At 41.3% G+C, this 24,427-nt stretch overlaps 1 protein-coding gene across 2 annotated transcripts in view; it reads right to left on the reverse strand.

The window, feature by feature from the left end:
* The window catches only part of LARGE1 (LARGE xylosyl- and glucuronyltransferase 1), a 278,913-nt gene extending 255,078 nt beyond the window's left edge, over window positions 1-23,835 (reverse strand). For both annotated transcript variants that reach the window (XM_034063061.1, XM_034063062.1), the window contains exons 1-2: window positions 23,147-23,835; window positions 21,156-21,242 (exon numbers count right to left, since the gene is read on the reverse strand). The gene's annotated coding sequence lies outside the window, so the exon portion shown is untranslated. The remainder of the gene's footprint in view (window positions 1-21,155; window positions 21,243-23,146) is intronic.
* Window positions 23,836-24,427: the final 592 nt, after the last annotated feature.

Raw genomic sequence — 24,427 nt, forward strand, 5'->3', positions numbered from 1 at the left:
CCACTGGAGCTCAATTCTGGCTCAGACTATCAGCCACTATCAGTGCTGGAATCTCAGAGCTCAAGAACATGGACCTGCATTACCTCTCAAACTGTGTTTCCTGTGTGGAAATCTTCAGACAACCAAAGCTGCTATAGAAAGCTGAGGAAGACACATTTTCTCCTGCTAGATGGGGATGCATCACTGTCACATAACATGAAATGCGATGGAACAGAGATGCTAAAGCTTCATTTAGCTCATGGCTCAATTGATGCTCTCTCACAATGCTTAAAGGAAAGTACAATTGCTATATATGTATTTCTCCACCATTTGTGTCTATATTTCTGAAGGAATAAACTAAAAACTCTTATAAAGTTCATGCTGGAACTACTGGAAAGTGTGAAGAGATTTCGCAAAAAAACTTACGGTCTAGAGCAGTGGGTCTCACGTTCTGAAAGGGTTAAATTTTCGAAAGAACATACCAGTTTTCTGGTTAAATTTTCTAAAGAACAAGCACTCAGAAACCTTTTATACAACCTCTAGCATGCTAGGAAAGGTCAGCCTTTTCTCCCAGATGAGAACATGGCCACATCACATTGATCCCTGCATCAATCACTTCCAGGGAAAATTATCATAATTAACTGTAATTAGGTCAGAAAATGGAAGCAATTTTTCCGAAATCTCTGTTCCAGCTTGGCAGAACACAACAGCCTTCCTGCCTGCAAGAGACTTGCATACTGTCAGTTCAAAGCCAGGTGCAAGGGAGCATCTCAGAGAGTCTCCCAAACCCGCCTCTGGTGCTGCCTCAAGGTCCTGGCAGGCCTGCCAGTGGGGCAAACACTGGTCCACCAGTGACTCATCATCCTTGAGCTGTTCATGGCCTACCCAGAAAAAAAACAAATGGATTTCCTCCAGCCAATGGAAACTTCAAAGAAAAAGACCTAATAACAACAGCCAGAAATAAAACACAGCCTCAGTTCATGGGAATCAGCTGTGTTAGGCGTCCAAAGGAGGTTGCACTGATGTTGCCTTTACTCCATGCCATTAAAATCCACATCATTTATAACACTTCCTAACATGCGTGAAAAGGGGCTGTACATGTAAAACCACATACACAAGAGCCCAAAAGAAAAAAAGAGAGAAAAAAAAAACCCAACAACAAAACTCCTTTTTCCAACCAAGGCACAAAAATTCCAGACAGATTCTTATAGACTTCATTAAACACACATACCACTCCCTCCAGGATGTCTACATGTGACAGTTTACATGTGGCAATACAAAAAGTCCAAAGATTAGATAAAAACATTGAGTGACACACACAAAATTTACAAAAGGAAGCAATTCAACACAACAAGCCCTTTGCCATACTTGCTGGCTTGCGTATTACGGATGGTCAAGAGTTCGCAAATACTTGGATTGATTACAATTATCAAGATTGAGGAAACAAACAGTAAGTTAAATTTCCCTAAAAGGAAATTAATGCATTTATTGTCTTGATATTTGCTTTGGAAGCTTTTGCTGATTTCCTCAGAAGTTTCTTTAACAGTATCCACAAAAGTAGGTTGTTCATGTCTCTGAAAGATAACAATTCAGTATTATCAGATGTAGCACTGGTTTTACAAAGCAACAAGTTCCCCAGATTTTTCTTTCCCCAGATTTTTCATAGGCTGCCTTCTTGGAAACTATCACAACATCTTTTAACTAATAAACCAGTACAAAACAACCATTCTAATGATGAAACTTTGCAAAATGACAAGCCATATATTCTTTATATATAAATTACTGAAAAATACAAGAACTCATGGTTCATAAAGCATGTTATTGCTTAACAAAGTCTCCAGATAATTTGAGTTTACTCACTAGCACTCATTCTCTTATAGACTTCATTAATTTACATGTTTAAGCCCAGTACTCTCACAAGCATCAAGATACATATGCCCAAATAATCTGCACAGAGAAGGCAAGATCATAGCTGTCAAGTCCATACCATGTCTCCAGAGTTCCTGTTCACTGATAAGCCAGCTTTCAGACAGACTTTTATACATCACTTAGGCATCATTAGCTGTTATGAGGTGGTTCTCAACCTCCAAGTCCTACAAAATTCAATTTCCAAAAATCTCAGGCCAGTTTCTACTCTGATGGGTTGGTTTTTTTTTTCCTCACTTGGAATGTATGTCTGTTTTTCTTGTAACCTAAAAGGAAGAGAAATGGCATACATGGTATGTCAAAGCCTTTTTCCACCTTTCTTGCACTAGGGTGGAGGATCTTCCGCTGACAAACCATCTGTGCACTGACTTTACCAAAGTGCAGGTCTTTGGGCCTGGAAAACCATATTCCTCAGTTTTATTGCTGAGAATGTTGTCCTGGGAATGGTGTTCTTTATTATCAATACAGGTCACACTTTTAACTGTTCTGCTTTGTTTGGCTGTTTCTTCTGGTGCTTACACACCTACGTATTTCCACTCATGCTGAATTCATAAAATCTTAGTATTTCTTTCATAAATCTCCACTTCTACACCAGTAGTGGCCAAGTGTTTCTAAGGGTGCTGTTATCTATCCCATCCTGGTATTGCACTAATACTTGTCAGTTCTGATAGATTGATCTGAGTTTTTAACTATCCTGAAACGGTCATAAAGGTACTGTAGCCCTGATTTTACAATAATTTAATGAGAAGTGTAAGAAGTTAGTAACCACTTTGCTTTGTCTTCAGATTTCCATTGGCCATAAATACATGTGCAAACTGTCACTTTTCCCCCTCACCAGTCCCAGTATTTTGAGTAAATAAGTATAGATAGCTTATCCAAGAGAGTAACACTGCAGGACTGCACATCCAAGCAGGATCAGCCTACAATTTAACAGCACCACATATCAACTTTATGAAATTGGTATTATCAATAGCTGAAAAATGCACAATTAACTAAAAACATCCTTTTTATCATGTTTTACAAGAATCCTTTAGAACTTCCAACTCAGGAACACTCAGTATTTACGCACATAATGTCCAGACCAGGTGTCACCCCAGCAGACCACCTTCCTTTAAGTTATGGTGCTGATTAACTTGCAATAAATATCCACTTGCAAGGGAACATATAGTAAAGAATTACCTCCTGCTTCTAATATCAACTTGAAATGGAAATAGAGTCCATGAGATGAAGGCAGTACTTTGGTTGTGAACCTTAACCAATACACCAGAGAGCAGAACTTTGAACTTGTGGCTAATTACTGATTGGTATGCTGGTTCAGCACGTAAAAATCACTGTTACTTCAGCATGCACAGCGACAGCTCCAATTAATAGATAGAAAAACAATTCTTGGCAGAGAAAGCAAAACATGACCAAACATGCTAATGCAGCAGTCTGTTCCTGAATTCACAAGTCTGGTGAATCTTTTTAAGCCTGCATCAGGTTAAAAGAAGAAAAAGGAGGAAAAAAAAAAAGGCAGCAATTTACAGCTACTATGGATCTGAACTTCTTTTAAGACTGAAGCAACTAATCTCTACTCTACCCCCTCATTTGTGTTTGCAAATTTAATAGAAAAGGTGCAAAGTAATCCTTGTTCTGTAAGTTAGCATGCCACCTCTCATGGCAGAAGCGATATATGGAATGATTCTAGCACACAATATATTAAGATAAAAGATATGCCAAAGAGTATTTTTGACTTGGTTTCAGGTGTTATTCCATTTCTGAAACAAAACTTTTTCTTCATCAGTCCTTTCAAGTTTTAAACACAAAACCAAAACTGTTGAGAGAGTCTGCTTTCCATTCACATGAAGACAATTAAATACAAATTCTTATAATATGAACAGTGAAACTGTTTAGATAAGAAGGAGATCAGTTTGGGGACTAGGAGGAAATCTCCATTACAGAGTATCACCCGCTGCCATTCCGAGAAAACATTCACAGAGCTAGTTTAAAGACAACTTCTAAATACCACAAAAAATCACACATATACTTGGAAGACAGACAGGGAGATGACATGCATGATAGACCACTCCATGAAAAGCTCAAGGAGAAATTTGTCAGTTTTTTAATCTTCCATGTTTTAAAGTTTTTAAGAGTGTTAGAAGCAGTCAATGGCATCAGTGAAGAGAACTGCACAGAAATGTGCCTTAGTGCAGTTTTATCTACTACTAAATCTCTTGAGGGTAACAGATGAGTACTAATCTTCTGAGATTGATGCTGAGATTCATGCTTCAGTAGCAAGTTTCAGGGACAACTGAAAGCTGATCACATACTCCACAGATGTCAGCTGGGGGTGTTTCTAGTCAGATGCCTACCCCAAAAACAGAACAACACTTCAGTCTGAGATGCTTTGTGATCTAGACAGTCCTGTAGTTTTCCTTCTTTCTCCTCTCCCCTTACATACCTCATGCTCCTATAAAGATCATTTCAGCAAACATACAAATGAAGTGACAAATTATCATAAAATTTCCCTGAAAACTCATTCGAAATTATAAAGGATCTTCTATTACAACCAAATAATAACATGTTATAATCCAAAAAGGACCTGAATTGCAGCTTAACGCTGCCAGTGCAGGAAAGTAACAGTAAACTGCAGTTATCATTGGAGCAGATTGTCCAAGTTCAGTTATTGATTTTCACTTTGTTCAGAAAAATATCAGGTTACTACTTGGCTTGGAGAAGAAATGGGTTAGCCTTACAGGGAAAAAGAATTTGCTTATTTCTAGAGACAGGACAGGTTAGTTTAAATTTAAATAGAGTGATTTTAAGAAGTCTTATTGAAACATAACCTGTTCTTTTCCTTCAATTACAGATCATCCTGGTGGAAAATACTGTACTTTTACTGGTAATACTGAATATTGGACAAGCCAAAAAGCAACAAGGAATTTTAGAAGGAGGGAAAAGAATAATTCCAAATAGCATATAGGCTTTTATTCTTGCTAGAGAAGTTAATTTGAAACTCTTAGCTGGCTCCCATCTGTTGGATATAGTTATCTTTTGTTGAGAAATGTAAAGCCTTTTTTTATTCCAACTGACCTACTGTATTCAGAGAGCTATTAACAAAATGTGCTATAATATTCTTAAGCTTCTTTTAAAAACTGTGATCGTTTATACCACTTAAGATTTGCTACTGCTAACCTCAGTATAGGTATCCAGTCTTTTGAGCTCACATAATCTTTGTTTGATTCACGCTCTTTAAATATTTTCTCAAGGTCAGCTGGGCACTTGTGTACTGTATTTTCTGAATAGTCTGTGCTTTTAACCCATACTGATCAACTGGCTTTCTACAGAAATACCTGGGGAAGAAACCAGGACACATAACTGACAGCGCAAGATAAAACAATCAGTGGGTCAAACTGTGAAATGTGGTACCTCCTTTATGACCCCAAATTTCAAAAATGAAGATGGAAAATCTCAGCACTACATACAGCTTAATCATTATTTATGGATTTTTGATTCCTGGAGCCAGGAATAGCTGCTGGAATTCTACAGCCTGATTCCATCAGGTCAAATGATCAGAGTAATTCCTCTGGCATTAGCAAACATCTCATTAAGAAAAAGAGATAAATGAAAATACTAAGAGATGCAGAGCAAAATTCCTGCACCCTACTCTCTTGAAAAACAAAACAAAATACCAAGCACATCCATTATTATATCTCAAAAGGATATCCATCTGGAAAGTCTTGCCTTCCAGATGCTTCCCCCTACTATTTCATTGTCCTGCTAATCTCTGCAACTACCCCTAGGGGAAAAACAAAACACTACACAATTTACTGTCAGGCTAACATTTTGAAGGAAAGAATACAAAAGGAAATATACTCTGGACAACAGTCAGCTTCAATATTACAACTGCAGAAGAAGAAAACCAGAAGTGGATCAATTTGAATTACATTGAATGCAAAAAAATGTACCAAAATGAATTCATAAAAACAAAAAGCATCTTACGTGGACACAAGAGTAAAGAAGTGCATTTTCAAAAGACAAAAATCACAAATCAGTAAGGAAGCCTACTAACTTCTTCGCCTCAAACAACCAACATTTAATCACATTAATGCAGCAAACCTTCAACTATGGATTTTTTTTATTTGTTTGTTTTAGAGAAGTCCACGAAACGTTCTGTCCAGGCTTCAGCAGGATGACAAGGTTTCTTCTTACCAGGAGTAACCCGTACACTAAAGAACCTTGCAAGCCTGTCAGTGAAGCAACAGAGAGTCATTTTACTAAGTTATGATAGGGTTGGACAGATTTGTAAATGAAGTCTTTCAATCCTGAAAGTCAGATCTCTTAGTCACATGACATGCTTGACCTTTAGTAGCTCTGCTATCTATTTTGTACCCCTTTTTGTTCCACTGGACCACTGGCTAGAAACTCTACTGCCTGTTGTGATTGAAACTGACTGAATGAGGGGTTCTGGTGCAGAGAGAATCTTCCCAAGACTTACATACTTGTCATAATAAAGAGATTTACCAAGTACCTGACCAGGGATGAGTTTTATTTCTATCAAATTCTTTTGTTTGGTTGGTTTTAAGTGTGATTGAATGCATATAGCACCTCTTTCAAACTGCACGGCACATTGTAACAGTACAAGTAAGCAAAGAGTTGCTTTAAAACAGAGTTGTAACACACTTCTGGTATATGAAAGCAAAGAGACAGTCATAAAGGAACAAAAAAACAGCACTTGGTTTTATGGAGCTGTAATTCTCTTACTGTTTCACTGTTTTCCATGCTCAAAAAACCCTTCAGAAGCCAACAGCATGCAACTTGCAGAACATACTCATACCCTGTATGAAAGTTTCCACATCCCCAGGATCCCCATCCCACTTCAGCTTTACCAACTTTTTTGATTATGAGCTGCTGAAAGTATGAAAATCTGGACAGATATAGGCAAACCAAGTGGACACAGAAGAAACCTGTAAGAATTCGTACTGGTTAACCCTGTTAGGCCAGGAATATATTTCTATTAAGACATGTATAAACTAAGCACCCAACAGCCAATTCGGCTATAGCTGCCTTGAATATTATTCCAGAATCTCCCAGTACTGCCTGGTTCTCCCTTTTCCAAGTTCCTTACCAGACACAGAGAGCTATAAGATCAAATTCAAATGAGAACAATCCTTCAATTGTATGATACCAGCAATATAATTTAAAGCTTTGTCTATGCTATATAGTGTTACTTCTGAAAGATTTGGGTATGTTTTCAGAGCACACTAATTCATTCTCTCCAGTCATAAAGTACCTAAAATACTCCTTACACCAGCAGAGTAAGTAACAGGTAAAATCAGTGCACCAAGTTCACACAACAAAATAAAATGTAGTGGTTCAAACTCGTTTTACCCTCCCATCTTGGAAACACCACATACACACGTTTCAGTAAGTGAAATAATACTTGTACCATGCATACTTGGAAAACTACCTTAAGTTACTATGAATCAACATACAACATGAATATTTCCTCCACATATGGAAAACATGTCAGTCATAATTCCTATCTGCAAATATACTATGTCTGAAATTTTAAAAATAATGCCATTTGTGTTGTCACAACATGATCACCATCTTGAAAGTGTCCTAACTGAAAAAAATCTTCCTTTACACAGCATCCAGATAACCCAGAAGACAGAATATATATTCAAGAAACCTTACAGAAAGAAAAAGCATCTTCTAACTTCTGTGAAGAATACAGGCCAAAAGCCCTTATTTTTTTATTTTTTTTTTAATTCTAAGTAACTTATAAATTTAGAGATGCTCTATTTCAACAGAGCTAGAGGAGACAGGCTTATTTGCTGTGGCAATTTTTACTACAGAAATATGCTTATTTGCTAAAGCATCACCCTCTATGCATAAGTAGTTATCTACTAAGAACTACTTGCGATTCTCACCACTGTTAGTTCACCTCATAGATCTCTGTTCATAAAATGTTTGTCAAAATGCACTCACACATAGCACCAGGCAAAGAGGAGATGAGAGGCAGATGCTTCTGCATGTTAGTGGGTGGGATGAGAAAGAAGCTGGGGAAGCAGCTTTGCATCCAATCCATTACAGCTATTTTCCTTTTAACCATCTAACAGCAACTCACAAATTCACCTGAAACGCATTAAATCCTCTGAACTTACGAAACGATGCATTATTGAAGTCACAGCAGGGAAGCTACCTCAGTTTAGAGGACATAAAAGACTAGCTCTAGAGCAATTTTTTTCATTACCAGGTTATGGATAAAAACCAAAGGCAACCTTTTAATGTAGTGAGATGATGTGCAGTCACAGAAAAAGCAAAGCAAAGGCTGTGTTTCTTTCCAGAAGAAATTCCTTTCCAGAGAAATTAATCTCAGATAGATTTTCCACCTCAAAACCAGCAAAACCGACCAGCAGTAGCTTAATCTCTTAGTTCCCTGCTCCGGCATGTGACCTTTTTTCCACGAATGCTTTCTTCAGCTACTCGAGTGCATGACTCTTGGAATAAGCTAGCTATCTAAGATCTGAAACTCACTTCCACCCTATATAGATTCTATCGCTGCAACATTTACTACTGTGAAACTGAGGCTGCAGTAAAGTTTGCAAGTTAAAGAAATAAATTCTGGTTTTCCTATATTTTTCTCTGCTTTAGATTGTTTATCTTAATATGGGCCTTTAGTGGTTGCAATGCTTGTCAAAATACACAGAGCTGCAAATCCTACTAACCTATATTCACCTTTGCCAACTACACAATATATACACTGCAGTGTATATATATAAGATACACGTGTGTATCTTACTATTGTTCCAATACACCAAAGCACAAAATTGAAGGCATTTTTGTGTAGTATCACCATGGGACAGAACTAAGTTAGCAAAAGGTCCTTATCTAGCTCAATCTAAGCTACTGAAAGTGAAATCAGAGGTGAAATGCATACAGCACGAATGACTAAACCCACAAATGGTGCAAAATTATTTGTTTTATTACACGAATACAAAAGACTACAATCATACTGAACAGGCTATTATCAAATCTCTTCGTGACAAAGCTTCTAGTCAAAAAGGACAAATAATAAAAATGAGTGCATAAATCCCAAGGACATGTGGCTTAAGGCCATTATCCCAGAGGATTACAGAATGTTTTTTGAATCCTGCCTCTTTGCTTTTAGTACCTCCATCTTTGTTTTAATATTTTAGCTATTATTACCAGTGATATATGAAGACCAGAGTTCCCTGTAGTTATGAATGGCAAACAGAAAAACCCTCTCACTTGTTAAGAGAATCTAGGGTATACTTTGAAGGTACATTCGATAACCTTAGGATAAGAGTGTGTTTTTAATGAGTCCTACCAGTCTTGTCCAACTGTGTAATGCTTTCATTATTGAGCACTATACTGGGCATTATGGACTGCGGTTGCCAGGCACCACCATAGACCCATGGTTTTGCTGTGCTAACAGTGGTGCGATGAAGAAACTACGCCTCTCCCAAGGTACTCACACAATCCAAGGGTAAAATTAGGGAAAACAAGTGGCTAAGCAAGGGAAATATAGCTGAAACATGAGAGGAAACAGGGCAAATATAGCAAACAGCAGTCACCACACATTTGGTGATGCAACAAGGGAGTAATCACTCCCAAATTACAGCAGCATTTTCACTGTCGATATTCAGAACATTCATTACAGACTACAGTGTGTAAACATGGCACAGTCTTACTTGAAGACTACAGTTAAGGCAAATTGCTCAATTTACATTATAGCACAGATTAGGATTTTAACCTGGACTCCAGATAAAATTGATGCTCTGTGCAACCCTAAGTGAAAATTAAAAACCCTTGGTGCAATTAAAAGATTTCACAAATCTTACACAGGTCATCATGACACCCTACTTCTGTCAAAATACAGACATCACTAAACACACACACCCCTCAATTTCAAAGACCACTTTCATACATAAATAAAAAAAAAAAAAATCCCACAACCTAGTTTACCATAAGCTTGGTTTTTGAAGTCAGTAATTGCGAACCTTTGGCCTCAAGGCAACAGCCTTTTCCCAGAGATATATACACACATTTGATCTAAAATGTGCACTAAAACTTGGTTAGTAAAAAAACGAAGCTCCAAAGTGAAAGGTGGGGTCCAAAACACTAGAAGCGAAACAGAAGTGAGAGAGTCAGTGAGGAGGTGAAGAATAAACATGAACATGCTGTTCTAATTTACTAATACAATAAGCTGAGTACTGTTTATAAAAGCAGAATGCTTTTCTTCCTGACTGCTGCACCACTATTCTCTTAATGATGAGGAAGAATGAAATTGGATTAAAATCTTCAGTACTAAATTTCTGCTTCAAAATGATGGTGCTTTTCAGGAAGACAGCTGCTGACTCAAGTAAAAAACTAGCAAAGCTGAGTGGTAATTAAGAGATTTCATTCATATCGCAATTTCACATTTGTACGGAGGGAAATGTGCTTCTTATAACATGAAATTTCCCACATACTGAAATGGTGCATGGAGATATAATACCATCTCAGTCCTCCATTTGTCCTGTGAAGTAAGCCATCACTTCTTATAGAAAGTAAGTATGCACTTGAATAAAGACAACTATTGAAGGCAAAACTTTAGAGGTAATGAATACCACTCAGAGCCAAAGACAACAGCTCTTGGAACTATTTAGGATCATTTATTCAAATCCTGTTGCAAAATTCAAGGCAACAGGTGTCACGCCATTACATTCCTATACAGTTGGAGCAAGCCTTAACAGCTCTGCAATATGTTTAATACAATTTCCCAAGTTGTATTTACAGAAATTAGACCTGTATCAGTTTACATTGTATTTCACACCAACGGTTTCAGATTGTGAACTCCTGAATGCTTTATAGATGCACAGGCAGATGGAAAAATAACATAAGAATCTGCATTTCCCACTAAGTCAAGAACTAAGAACCTTAGAAATTGTCTGCAGATCACCATTTATTGTAAAAAATTTCGTAAGAATTAATGACCTTAAAGATGAGGATTTTAACTAAGTAACTTGTCTTCACCTCAAAGGAAGTTTTCCCTACTAGATACAGAGCATCCACTTATTTTTGGTTTATATATAAACATGGGACAGGTAGACGTGTCAGTGTTTTTGTTAGGTTCTTCCAGAACTTCTTCCTCCCACCTGTAATTTAACAGTGGCAAGAAATTTTGCATTAACTGTGCTAAGTCTGGGTAGAAAAATCTCTCCTTTATTTTTAAATAAATAAGTATCTAAGAATCGAAAATTTCAGTCTGTTAGCTACCAATATGCAAAGAGAAGAAAGAAAAAACCCTACAATTGTGATAGCACTTTGGCCATTCAGTAATGCTTAGAGAGTTGAATTTAATGCACTGAGCACATCCCAATCTAGGTATAACAAGTAATCTCTGATACACTTCTATGCCAGCCCTTAGCAAAGCCGCTTCTAGAATACAAATCCTCATCTGCATCAAAAAGCTACTCTTGAGCCACAGAATTAGAACAAAACCTCACATATCTGTATTTGTGTTCTGCCAGCAAAACAAGTAAGCCAAAAATTCTTAAAATTGCAGCATCCCCTCCACATTTCACACCAAGTATAAGCCATGACAAGAACATCTTGAATGAAAATTAGTTCTAAATGAAAGCAAGAATACTTAGCACCTTTCGGATGCGTTTCTTTCAAAAACACTTTGCAAATACTAACATGTCAAGATATAAAAGAACCATTGTTTCAGTGAAAGGAAGTGAGAAAAAAAGATGCAAAATTTGGTACCAAAATGGATGATGGCTGGATGGCTGACACTTTAGTTTTGTATACTGTGTTTTCATTCCCATCTTAGTGATGCATCAAAACAGGTTCTGCAGTATTAGGACAGCAAAGGAATTACTGCATGTTGAGAGATCCTGGCAGCTTAGCTTATTTTCAACACTAATATTTTTCCAACTGAAATTGCTATTGCTTTTCTTCAATGAAGACTGGGATTTTTGTATTTTATTTTTTCTATACAACCATAAAAAAAGTTTTTATATTGTTACTGGGAATAAAGTATTTTTCCTTTGCAGTTCCCATTACTGCATTTCCAAGGCCCATATACCAACACAGTCAAGATGCTAGATACAAAGCTATAATTTGTTTAAATTTGTCCACTACATGCCCTGCTGAATTTCATTTTCTTTTTTAGGGTGTTTCGTAGTCCTTTAGGCACAGCTGACAGGAAAGACTTCTGCAAAGATTCATCACAAAACATTATCTGCTCCATTCATGTTCATTTGGGTGTCTAATACTACTACTAACACCAGTCAGTGCTGGGATCTCTACTGAGAAGTCCACACTATCCAGAAGCATCATTGTATGCTTCCCAGCATTCTACCACAGAAAAATCTGGTAGTTGATGGATGGAGACCCCATCTCAAAGAGCAGAACTCTGATAGACCCCCATCTATATTGCTCAGTATCACACTCTACTATTAGCAGTGCTGATTTCTGTGAAACAACTCATAGCAAAATTAAAGCAAGAATGGCAAAGTTCTTCAGTATTTAACGTTCAGCTCATTAGGGGCCCAGCTTGAAGCCCTGTGAACCTGGCAGAAACATTCCCTCGAGGGTTCTGAGTAGGGCAGTGAAAAATTAGGGGCTTGAACTGAATAGAGAAAGGAACTGAAGCTAGTTAACAGCAAGGAGCACAAGTTTTATGTCCTCCCATTGTTCAGCCTAGTTTAGCAGGCTTGGTTACTAGTGGGAATTTGCACTCAGGTACTACAATCAACTCAGATAAGAGTTCCAGTTGGCAAAAACTCCACAAAAAACATGACATTTGGCTGTCAGGTAAACATTTGACAGGAATACCCAACTGAAAACATTATTAGGTACAATCTAACAATCTCCTTGTCCAAAAGCAGAGAGGATTCGAAAATACACCTGGGACAACCTGAACAATTAGACTGACTTCTCACTAGAAATACTTACTTCGGCATTAGAAGCAGCTCTTGAAAAAATGCTTCTCACTCTTAATAATGTTATTGCTGGCATGCTGGAATACCAGTGTTCAATCCAGTAAAACTCCATCAGAAATTCCATTTTGTCCTGTTTTGTTCTGATAAATCAAAGACACGAGGTCCTACAAATGACAGCTGTATCTGACTAAAAACAGACCAAACAAGACATGTTCTTGGTGATCAAAAAAAGTTGTATCACAAAGTTGGATAGGCAGGGTGAATACGGGCAAAGAAAAAGACACAAAAACACAAGGGAACTTGGATTGCTTGCTGTCTGATGAATGACTCAGCTCCTGACATGCTAGATGCATTTCACCTTCATATGCTACCATCACATGGCAGGTGCAGTGAGATCTGTCACCATCCTGCTAAAGGTTTCCGTTTGGTTACTCCAAAAATTTAGTGTTATATACTACTGTATGATTTTATTTTAGCACTTTCAAGTCAAATATAAAAACGTATTTAAAATACCACATCAATTTAAAACAAACCAAAACAATGCAATCTGACAGAGAAACGCAATTGTGTCCCAGAACTAAAGAGAATTTTTTTTCAGAACCATCCCATGCTGCTGCTTCTAGTGGATTGCAACACAGGAATACAGATCTTACTTTTTTCAAAGATATTTTAACAAACAAAACCATGTATAAATAAGCCACTCAAATGATAAACTATTGAGATTAAATGTACAACCTAAAAAAATAGAAAATAAAAAAGGAAAGTACAAACTATCAGTATTCAAACAGTTGAGCACACTCTTACTTCTGCATTTTATAAGCTCTTTTGGGCAGGAATAGTTTCTTGCTCTGGGAATTTCTGACACCCCAGCTATGTTGGTTGACGGTGTGAAGAGTGACTGTTGATTGACGTAACTTGGCTAGCAGAAGCTGCCGCAGTAGTCACAGTTACATTGGCAAAAACAGTGCTTTTATCTGAACTGCTTCCATAATTTGTGGAGGCTGGGGTTTTTTTCCCCACAAATAAATACAAAGATTATAAACACAAGGAATGAAAATATTTCTGTGCAGTTTCATGGTTAGGATCTTGTTGAGATGATGGATGGCTTGCATGACTATAGTGCTACAGTGGAGGTATACAGGGTCTTTAGGAAGGACATGTTGGAAAGTAAGGTGGTGGAACATCCCTTTATGTGAAAGAGCACCTGGAAAGCAAGGAGCTTAGCCGGGGCATGGATGATGAGCTTATGGGTAAGTATTAAAGAGCAAACCAGTATGGGTGACACTGCAGTGGACAAGTACTATAGGCCACCTGACCATGAAGAACAAGTGGATGAGGCCGCCCACAGCCATGCAGAAGCAACCTCACACTCACAAGCCCCAGTCCTCACCAGGGACTTAAACCACTCTGATACCTATGGGAAGGACATCACAGGCAGGGATAAGCAATCCAGAGCTATCCTGCAGAGCACTGATGACAAATTCCTCACACAAATGACAGAGGTGCCAATAACAAGAGATGCTGTGCTGGATCTTATTCTTGTGAAGAAGGAAGGGTTCCTTAGGGATCTGAACGTCAAAGGTAGCCTTAAATTGCAGTGACCATGGTGGCATTCAGGATCCTGAGAGGAGAGAGCAGGGCAAAAGAAAAAATGATCAGAGCCCTGGACTTCAGGATAACAGACTGGTCTCTTCAGGGATCTGCTTGAAAGAGTCCCATGGGATAAGGCCCTGGAGGGAAGAGGGGTCCAAGAAAGCTGGTTGATACTCAAGGATCGCTTCCTTTGAGCTCAAGAACCCTTCATCCCAGTGAGCAGGAAGTCAGGCAAAAATACCAGGAGGCCTAAATGGATGAATAAGTGGATCCTGGCAAAACCCAAACACAGAAAGTATAAAAAAGATAGAAGCAGGAACAGGTAACCTGGGAGAAATATAGAGAGGTTGCCTGAGCATGTAGAAATGGAGTCAGGAAAGCCAGAACCTACCTGGAGCTGAAACTAGCGAGCTATGTCAAAAAATAAGTATTTGAAGAGAAGGTATAAAGAAAATGGAGCTAGATCCTTCTCAGTGGTGTGAAAGACACAAACAGAAACACAGAAGGCTCCCTCTGAACATCAGGAAAAACTTTCTTACTGTAAGAGTAACTGATCAATGGTGCAGGTTGCCCAGAGAGTTTGTACACTCTCCCTCTTTGTAGATATTCAAAGTCCATCTGGACACAGTCTTGCAAAACCTGCTCAAGGTGGACTTGCTTGGGCATAGGGGGGTAGACCAGATGACCTCCTGAGGACCCTTCCAGCCTCAACCAATCTGTGATTCCCTGAATGCACTGCTGTGTCAGAAAACTTCCAGTATAAACCAATGTTTATACTGCTGTTTTATGCAAGCATTCCTATTCCATAAAGAATCAAAACTGAACATGGAAAATACCATGCTCCAAAATTAGCTATTTAGGGAAATTCCTTATACTAACTGCAGGCCCAGAAATATTTATTACTGATGTATAATCCAGTATTTTTCAGTCTTAGAACAGAAAGGGAAAAACCTCACCTATGAAAATTCCAAAGAGCTTTATGGCAAAAAGGGCATGTGAAAACTTTGACCTGTATCACACTATACCCCCTTCAGACACCTGTCAAATATGGCTTTACCTCAGTGCTGCTTCCCTCTCTTGATTTCTTTCCACCCCTTCACCCTTACAAATTTGCCCAGCAACATGGCAGTACCTTTCTATTCAGACAGATGCTGTGCCTGCCCCTGCTTATCACTCATCAAAACTGATAAAAACTCATGTCATAAATAAAAGTGCTGCATTTTTAACCCAGTTAGCATGCGTCAATAATTCAGTGGAAACTGTGGTCTCCTTAATATTCACTTATGGTGACTTCAGCTAAATTGCAATAGCCTGTGCAAGTTTCCCTCTCCAGGTTGTTAGCACCATGTGGCCATAGACAAAACTCCATACATTTAAGGAACACTAACCTGCAACCTTTAAAGACCAAGATATATTCATTTACTCCTTCAAGCATTCTTCTCTTTTTTATCCCTTTAAGTGCTTAAAGCCCTCTCTGTGAGCCCTGCTAGCTTTTGGGCTAGGATCCTTTTCCCCTTTTGGGAAAGGCATACCCCATACGCCACCCACAGCCTTGGTGCCATGTAGACCAACCCATAATCAAAACCCACAGAATTCTCATGTTGACACAAGTTCCAGAGCCAGGAACTAATTTGCAAAGATTTTTCTGATGCTACCACTGTCATTGTTTGCAACTGGCAGGAGGGACAAGACTCCTTGGGCTCCTGAACCCTGAACCAGTTGCCCCAATGGCCTGAAGCCCTCCTTAAGTCCTTAAGGCTTCTTGAAGATATTTCCTCATTCCCCACCTGGAAGACTGCTAAAGGATGATAGTCACTGGGCATACCAGACAAGAGAGTTTTCCAGTAACATCCCTTATGCTGGCCCCAGGGAGGGAGCAGACTTCCCTGTGAGTTGGGTCAGGTCGACACATGGGGCCCTCTGCTCCCCTTAGCATGGACTCACCAATCACAACCACTCTACGTTTATTCCTAGTAGAGTTGTTCATGATACAAGGCATTCTCTGACTCTTCTGTGGTGACTCTTCTAACCTGGATGATCCCTTATCCAGAATTACAGAATAGTTAGGGTTGGAAAGGACCTTAAGACCATCTAGTTCCAAACCGTCACCCAAGGCTCTGTCCAACCTGGCCTTGAACACTTCCAGGGATAAAGCATTCACAACTTCTTTGGGCAACCCATTCCAGTGCCTCACCACCCTCATAGTAAAGAACTTCCTCCTTATATCTAACCTGAACTTCCCCTGTTTAAGTTTCAACCCATTACCCCTTGTCCTATCACTCCAGTCCCTGATGAAGAATCCCTCCCAAGCATCCTTGTAGGCTCCCTTCAGATACTGGAAGGCTGCTGTGAGGTCCCCATCACAGCCTTCTCTTTTCCAGGCTGAATAGCCCCAATTTCAGCCTGTCTTCATACGGGCGGTGCTCCAGCCCCCTTATGATCCCTGTGGCCCTCCTCAAATCTAATTCATCATCTTCCTGATCCTCAAGTACCAAGGCCTCAAACCCGTTGTAGAGGGGTATGGGAAGGTGACATAAGCTGAGGAGTAATACACCATCTATGCCGAGGAGTAACCTGCTTCCAACCTCCCTTGTCTCCTATGTCTCCTCCATCTGCCTGGTGGCTAGAGGGTAGAGGATCCTTCATTTCTTTTGTTTCAGGTGGCTAGCTTGCTTCTCTCAGCGATGGTAAAGTGTGGGTCCACCAGTCAATCTCCTCCTCATATTCCCCCATGCTCCTTAGCCATTCCACCTCTTCCTGTAGCTCTGCCACCATGCAGAGCAAATCATCAACCTGCTGACATCTAACTTGGAAGAGTCACTAAAGAGGAAGAGATTTCTTGTAAATGCAGTTGATGTTAAAGAGATCTGAAAGATCAAGAAAATAATACAAAGTACTTGAAAAATAACAATATAAAACACCCACCTTTACAAGGACCTCATTCTTAAATGCTCCAATTCTCTACTTTGATGAAACAGCATCTAGTTGCATGGTACACACTGAAGAATTAAAAAATACAGACAGTTGTACCCTTTTAAGAGGGTAGAACCATCTTTGTCTTACATAAGAATTCTCAGGTACACCAACCAATATATTATCTCAGAAGACTTGTCTTACATGAATGATAACCTCTCTGTGTTTAAATCTGAGTCACGTTCTAGAACCAGCCCTAGAATTGAAAAAAGATGAAACTACAGAAATATAGAATATAACTGCTGCTTGCACAGTCGCAGAGTTAATGTCTGTTCATGTTCTACAAAAAAAAAGAAGGCTATGACTCCCTTCTGTTAGAAAACAATGAAAGCTAATATCCTTAAGACCAACATGATCTAAAGAATATATATTTGGAGATTTAATAATGCTAGAATGACTGGTTTTAATTTTGTATTTCTATCCAGTGGCATACACCTTTCTCATAACTTCATCCTGAAAAATATTAGATTAAGCAGATTCATATATTGAAGTCCAGTAATTTCTGAACATAAAATTCCATTGGCAGTATTGATTAGCGGTAACATTAACTGAAGACAGAACAGAAAACAATCACCAAGGCGACTGAGGTTCAGGGGCACAGCAGTGGAATCAGAGAGAGGAAGGCGAAACCTAGCCGGAAGGAGCTGGGCTGAGAAGCCTAACTGTTAGCTGGAAATTTCATCTAGTTACAACAATTAACTTGAATTCTCATCTAATTTCACAGTTCTCCTTGCTCCCACCATTTCACCATTCAACAGCATTTTATATTGCAGGATGAGAAACATTCTTTTCTCCAAATAGACAAATTAATTCCCAGGTCCCTAAACAGGTACAGAAGTCCATCTGGAAACTGCAGGAAAACACTTTCATATAAAAAAAAAAAAAAAAAACAAACAAATTCCACAATTCTTGCACTTTTCTGCCCTTTCTCTCATCTACTTCCCCCTCAAATCAAAATCCTTCGTTCTTCTCTGTATTTAAATGAAGACTGTTCAATAACACAGTTTTCTCCTAGTCCTAAGTCTTAGCTGTCAAACGCCTGTCAGGAAATAAAACCCAAAAGCTAATGGTACAACTGAAATGATGGCATTTTACATGTAAACATATTGCATTCTGGGATAAACTTTAGAGGGACTATTGAAAGTTGTGACTCAAAGCAAAAGTCAACTTCCCTGAATTTTAAAGCAGCAGAAAATTTCTGGTGGAGGAAGCAGTACAGGGGTGCTTAATTTTTTTTTTCTGAATAGAAATTTTCTTGTAAAAGTGTGTCAGTGCCAGAATGTAAAAGCAGGTTTAAACTGATATAGGTGTTGTCCTCCTGATTTAAGAAAGCAATGGTTCTGATGTTAGTACTGCTACTTCCGGCTTTGCCAAACAACAATCAAAAATTGTCATGAGTTTCTATAATTTTCACAGATATCTGTGAAAACAGTAATGTCAGTGTTAAATTATGTGACCCTTGCCCCTCAGGCAACATGCATAGAGAGGACAGAAAACTGATATGGATGTGGAGTAACAAAAAGGATTCATCAGTACTCAAAAAAGCATGGGTGAAGAGTAGATGCCACAACCACTCTATCTCCTCATAGCACTGGTCGAGGGATCAGAGGCGTAAGCACAAGGAAGTCTATTCTTAAAAAGCAATCTATTTGTTATTTTCAAGCATACCCATCTTATGCGGAAGTTAGCAAGGAAGACTGCATTCTGCCTGCACTGTCCGAGATTGCCAGCTTCCTCCATCATCAAGCTTATGTGATTAGATCTAGCTTTTTGTTATACATTGGATAGACATTGCTGGGGTTCTTCTTGACAATTTTAAGTGCAGCTTCTATCCAGTTAACTCCATTACTGGGGAAATAGTAGCTATATCCAAGAAAGAACAGTGATGTGGATACCACTGCAAGCATTGTTAAGATCAGACCCACTCTGATCTGCAAATTGAAACAGGTAATTGAACTATTCTGCACACTTTGTTTCTAATTCTGACACATGTGGCTCTTAAGCAAGGATTCCAGCCTTGGTAGTTTAGCTTAAAAGTCAGTGCCAAGGCCAGGATAATCCTTTCTAGCAATTTTCTCCTCAATTTTTGAGCCACCAACTCCTATTTGAAATAGAATTTCTTATCTGCTACTCCCCTTCTACAGCTATCCATTGAACAAGCTTCGACAAGACACAGGACAGACTTTAAATACTTAGCAAAATGACACCAGAGAGTCATGAATCCCTACAAGGTACAAAGCTCATTTCTTAACATTTATCTTCAGGTGCACATATTACAAGGAAGGGGAGAATTAGGAATCCAGTGAAAAAAGCAAAAAAAAAAAAAGGAAAACTATCTTCCCTCATGGTAGTTCTCACTCTCGAGCTCTTAAATTATGCCAAGTGTGGGGTAATAAACAATAATTGTCTCTTAAAGCTCATATTCACTACAAAGATGATTCAAATCCAGACAACTAAGTGAGCAAAAATAGTGCATGTGCTTGTGTGTATGTTTCCTTACACAAAGCTTCTGTTCAGAAAGTTCTTTAGCCACAGAATTAGGCAATTAACCAATATACCTAGCTCTGGAGAGAATGAAGACAAACTCATGAAGATTAACCAACTGTAAATTTGCATTGGTCATTATGCCCTATTATCACAAGTCTTTATCTTAATGTCATCAGCACACACAGGTTACAAGAAAAATAGATACACCAGAAACCTCATACCTTTAAAATGCATAGTTTTTTAATTATTCTAATGCAGGTGACGAAATGTCTTAAATCAAAGCTGTTCTGGATTTAGACAAGCACTCCCATGAACACTGTTAGGAGCTTGCATGTAGATCAAGTTTAACATACAGTGCAAAGCCTTTCTGGTCAGGTTATGAATTTTACTCAATATTAGCCTTTATAGCCATCAGGCAAAATTACTTTGGTTTTCTTGGTTTTGTGTATATGTGCATTTGTCTTTTTAAGATTGCTCTTGTAAAGGCATACATACAAAAAAAGAAATCAGAGGATGAAAGAGGAGAGTATTCCAGTAAGGATCTACTGACAACTGATAGTTTCTTCCAAGTAAAACAAAAAAATACACATTAGAGCAATAAACAGTCACACAAGTAATAGTTTGGAGGATTGTTCCTTTAAAATAGTTATATTTAAGAACACTTCAGTGATTTAAGTGCACATGGGAGATGCCTAGTTTTACCAGTTTTCTAAAATAACTCATTCAGCAGGAATACTACTTCTGCTAATATTAAGTCCTACACACTGAAATTTCAGATCAAGCCTCCGACAGCTCTGAATTTGCCAAAGGACATGCAGTCATTCACCACTTCTCTGCACTTTGGCTTTCCGAGTACCGTACTTTGGAATTCCTGTAGATTGAATAGCTGGCCCTGGGAATTCAACATATCAGTAATACCATCAGTGCTTCTCCAAAGAAAAAACAGTACTTATTTCTTCAGATTTGAGAAAACTTACAATCTTTTTATGTCATCTAAACAGAGAAGAAATAACGTTGTCATGTATATTTCAGATAAATAAATGTATCTTGCTACATACTGCCATCCAAATACCCCCGAGCTATTTTTCCTTACTAGCAACTGAGACAGGGATACGTACTTTGAACAGGGAAGATGCAACACACAACATAAATAAAAAATGGTGAGAATTAAATATCAACAGGATGAAGAAAAGGAACCTGCTACCACAGCAGGCAATTAAAAGGCAGAGGGAAAAAAATTAAGCAAATCCAACCTACCAATCCAATTATCCATCAGAGACTCTGCAGTTATTGCGGCTTCTACATGACTTGCAGCCTTGTTGATCAAGGGTTGTCACAAGACACCTAAGCAACAAGAATTTCACATTTAAAACTTGGAATACTTAACAGCAGTTTGCAGTTTTCAAGAAGCCTAGGGATATGTGCTCTACCTTGGTCATTTCTCCACTTAAACCAAACAAAAAACTCCAACACAGTGAGAATGTTTGGAGTGGTTTGTTTGTTAACTTGTTCGGTTCTTGTAAGTAAACTAAGCTTTAATAACCTGTCTCTCTATTCAGCAGGGAGCAGAATGACTTTCTTAGAAAATCCCTCTTCCCTGAACTCATCATCTGAGTTTACACATGTGATTTTTTCTGCTAACCTTACAATTATAATCATGGAGCTCTATAAGGTGAGACAAAAACCCTTCATTTCACAGGTCTTATTGCAATATCCTGTGCATTTTCATCACTGAATGGGGAAAAAAAACTCCAGAACCCAAACTAGTCCCCCTAGCGTACCTTTGCAGTAGGAGTCTAAAGAATATGTCATGAATTACTACCCTGTCTTTTTGTGTGAAGCTAGCTTCTTTTCTCAGAAGACATAACCGCTTAGAGAAACTGCAAGGAAACTAGGCAACCTTTCAATAAATTTATCTAATTTCCTGCTGTTTCTATTTCTGAGGAAGTTAAAAAAAAATAAAAGTTGTCCAGAAGATTTCAATAAATGAGATGTGCTGACCTGTTGGCAATCGCCAGGTCTGGTTTTAACACAGTACTTTGTTTAGCCCAGTGGCTTCTGTTCATTACAGCGCTTAAATACTATAAAAATCATCCATCCTGGCATCATATCTTCCAGAATACATAAATGACAATCAATGCTGTGAAAATGTTTCCTGTAGTAATTTTAAGAGCGCTATAAAAAGCAACTACAATACATACACAAAAGGCAAAGACCTTATGACAATTGTTCAGATGCCTCCACAGGCTAATTTTCAGTTTAAAAAATGCATGTCAGAAAAGAAGTAGGCTTTATTCGCTAACAGTACCTCTGTTTCAAGTTGAACAAAGCAGAAGACACTTTACTCAGGTGAAAACATAAAGAACGCTTGTCTGATGCTCTACAAAGACGAGAAATCACTTGCTTACTAAAAACAAAACTGGGCACAGCAGAAGAGCTAGGAATCTCTCCAAAGTGTTACATAAGGCACTGTCAAACTTCACATCACCTCCACAGAGGCCGCAAGTTGCTATTTTCCCTTCCTTTCCCCCCGTGAGCAGGCATTAATGATCTAAATTACACCATCTCGGATAGGAGGCGATAGCAGAAGCTTTCCCAAAGGACAGCCTCATGGGCTGAAAGCTTGCTGGGGAGGCTAGAGGGGGATGGGGAAACCACCCTCCCCGTTTCACTGTCTCAGCGAAACTCCGGCTTCTCCCCGGGGCAGCGGGCAGGTCCCGTTCAGACAGCTGCCTCCCGGAGCAAACACGCCGCGGGGCGAGGCGCTCACGCCCCACGGCGTGACACCTGGCCACCCCCCACGGCAGCAGCCACCGGTCCCGGCAGTCCCCGGCTCCTCTGCGGGACGGCGGCTCCGTCCCTCCCGCCAGCCCCGCGGCCGGAGCCTCGCGGCACGGGAACACACCCAGCTGGAGAGAAGAGGCACGGGTGCGGTATAAACCAGCGCCCGGTCAGACTCACGAGTGGAACGCAGGGCGAGCCAGGCAGGGAAACCTCCCTCAGCTGAGGAACAGGGGGTGTGCCGCGTTGTGCCCGCGGAGCGACAAGCGTGCCTCCGCCGGAGCATCTCTTCAACTCCAGATCTGATGCGGATTAAAATCGAGGAGATAAAACCGTCACCCCCTCAGCCCTACCGGACTCGGATGCTCCCTCCCCCGGGCTGCTGGAAGGCAGACACTCACTGATTGTTCTTCGCCCTCCCCCGCCCCTCGCTTCTAAAAGCACCAGCGACGCGGCGAGGCACTTACCTTCCCCCGTGTGGTTCCCGGGCAGCCGGGACGGGCGCTCAGCGCCCACCTCTCCGCACAGGCAAGCAGTCCTTCCTCCTCCTTTGCTCCAGGCGAGCAGCTCCAGCTCCGTCCCCGCAGCCCGGCCCTCCGGAGGTGTCAGCCGGCGGGTCCCAGTCGGGGCGGCACCGACGGCTCCACTCTCCTCGGGACGAGCTGCTTACGGCGGGAGGAGGGTGGCGGGGAGGGTCGCACTCTTCCTGGGATGCGCCTCCAAAGTGACTGCCTTCTCCTTCCCGCTCTCTCGTTCTCTGCCCGCTCCCTTCTTCTCGCTGTCCTGGGGTGCAGCCCGGACCCGTCCGTCTGTCCCGCTCGCCTCCCCCCGACCCGCTCCCAGGCGGCGAGCCGCGCGGCGCACAGGCCCCGCCGGCGGCCAGAAGGACTCGGGGGCGACGGGGGATTCCGGCCCAGCCTCCCGGCCTCTCCCCGAGGCCTGATGCACGCTCTCCGCGGGGAGAGGAGGCCCTGCCCCGGCCTGGCGGGCGGCGATCAGCCGGGAAGGTCACCGGCACCGTGGAGCAGAGCACTGAGAGGGTCCCTCCGGCACCGCCGCGGTCGTTGTTACTGCTGCCGGCCCAGCCTCAGCGGCCGCTGGGTGCCGCGCTCCGCCCGGGCTCGCTCCGTGCCAGTGCCCGGCGGCCGCCTCCGAGTCTGAGTGCCAGGCTGCCCCCTTCCCCTTCCTTCCTTCCTTCCTCCCTTGCCTCCCGCCCCTTCCCCGCTGCCAGCCTTCCCCCGCCGGCTCCCTCCGGCGCCCGGTGCCAGGCTGCCCCCTGCGGGTCTCGGTGCCGAGCCTGCCCGCCGCCGGCGCTGTGCCCGGCGAGCCGAGGCGAGGTGAGGGTGGCCGCCGCTGCCGTTCCGCGGGTGCCGGGAGCGGGATGCCCGCCGCCGCTCTGCCCCGGGCTCAGCGGCAGCTGCAGTGACTGTGTGTCTGTGTCATGTCTGTGCCTGGGCGGGCGGAGGCGCGGGGCCGAGGCGGAGCCAGCCCGCTGACACACCGCCCAGCGACAGGCGCCGAGCGCCCAACCAGCGGCTGCCGCCAGCGCGGCCGGCCCGCCCGCGCAGCGCGGAGCCCCGGGTAGCTACACCTGGGCCCGGGACAGCGAGCGCGTCCCGCGGGAGGGGACTGCAAGGGGGGACCCGGCTCCGCGCCCGCCGGCCTCCGCCTGCCGAGCGGTCACCCCAAGCGCCGCAGCTGAGCGCACCGTCCCGGCCGGACGGCGGAGCGCGGTGTGGTGAGTGCGG

The sequence above is a fragment of the Melopsittacus undulatus genome, chromosome 5 (genome assembly GCF_012275295.1).
Source record: "Melopsittacus undulatus isolate bMelUnd1 chromosome 5, bMelUnd1.mat.Z, whole genome shotgun sequence".
Classification (NCBI taxonomy): domain Eukaryota; kingdom Metazoa; phylum Chordata; class Aves; order Psittaciformes; family Psittaculidae; genus Melopsittacus; species Melopsittacus undulatus.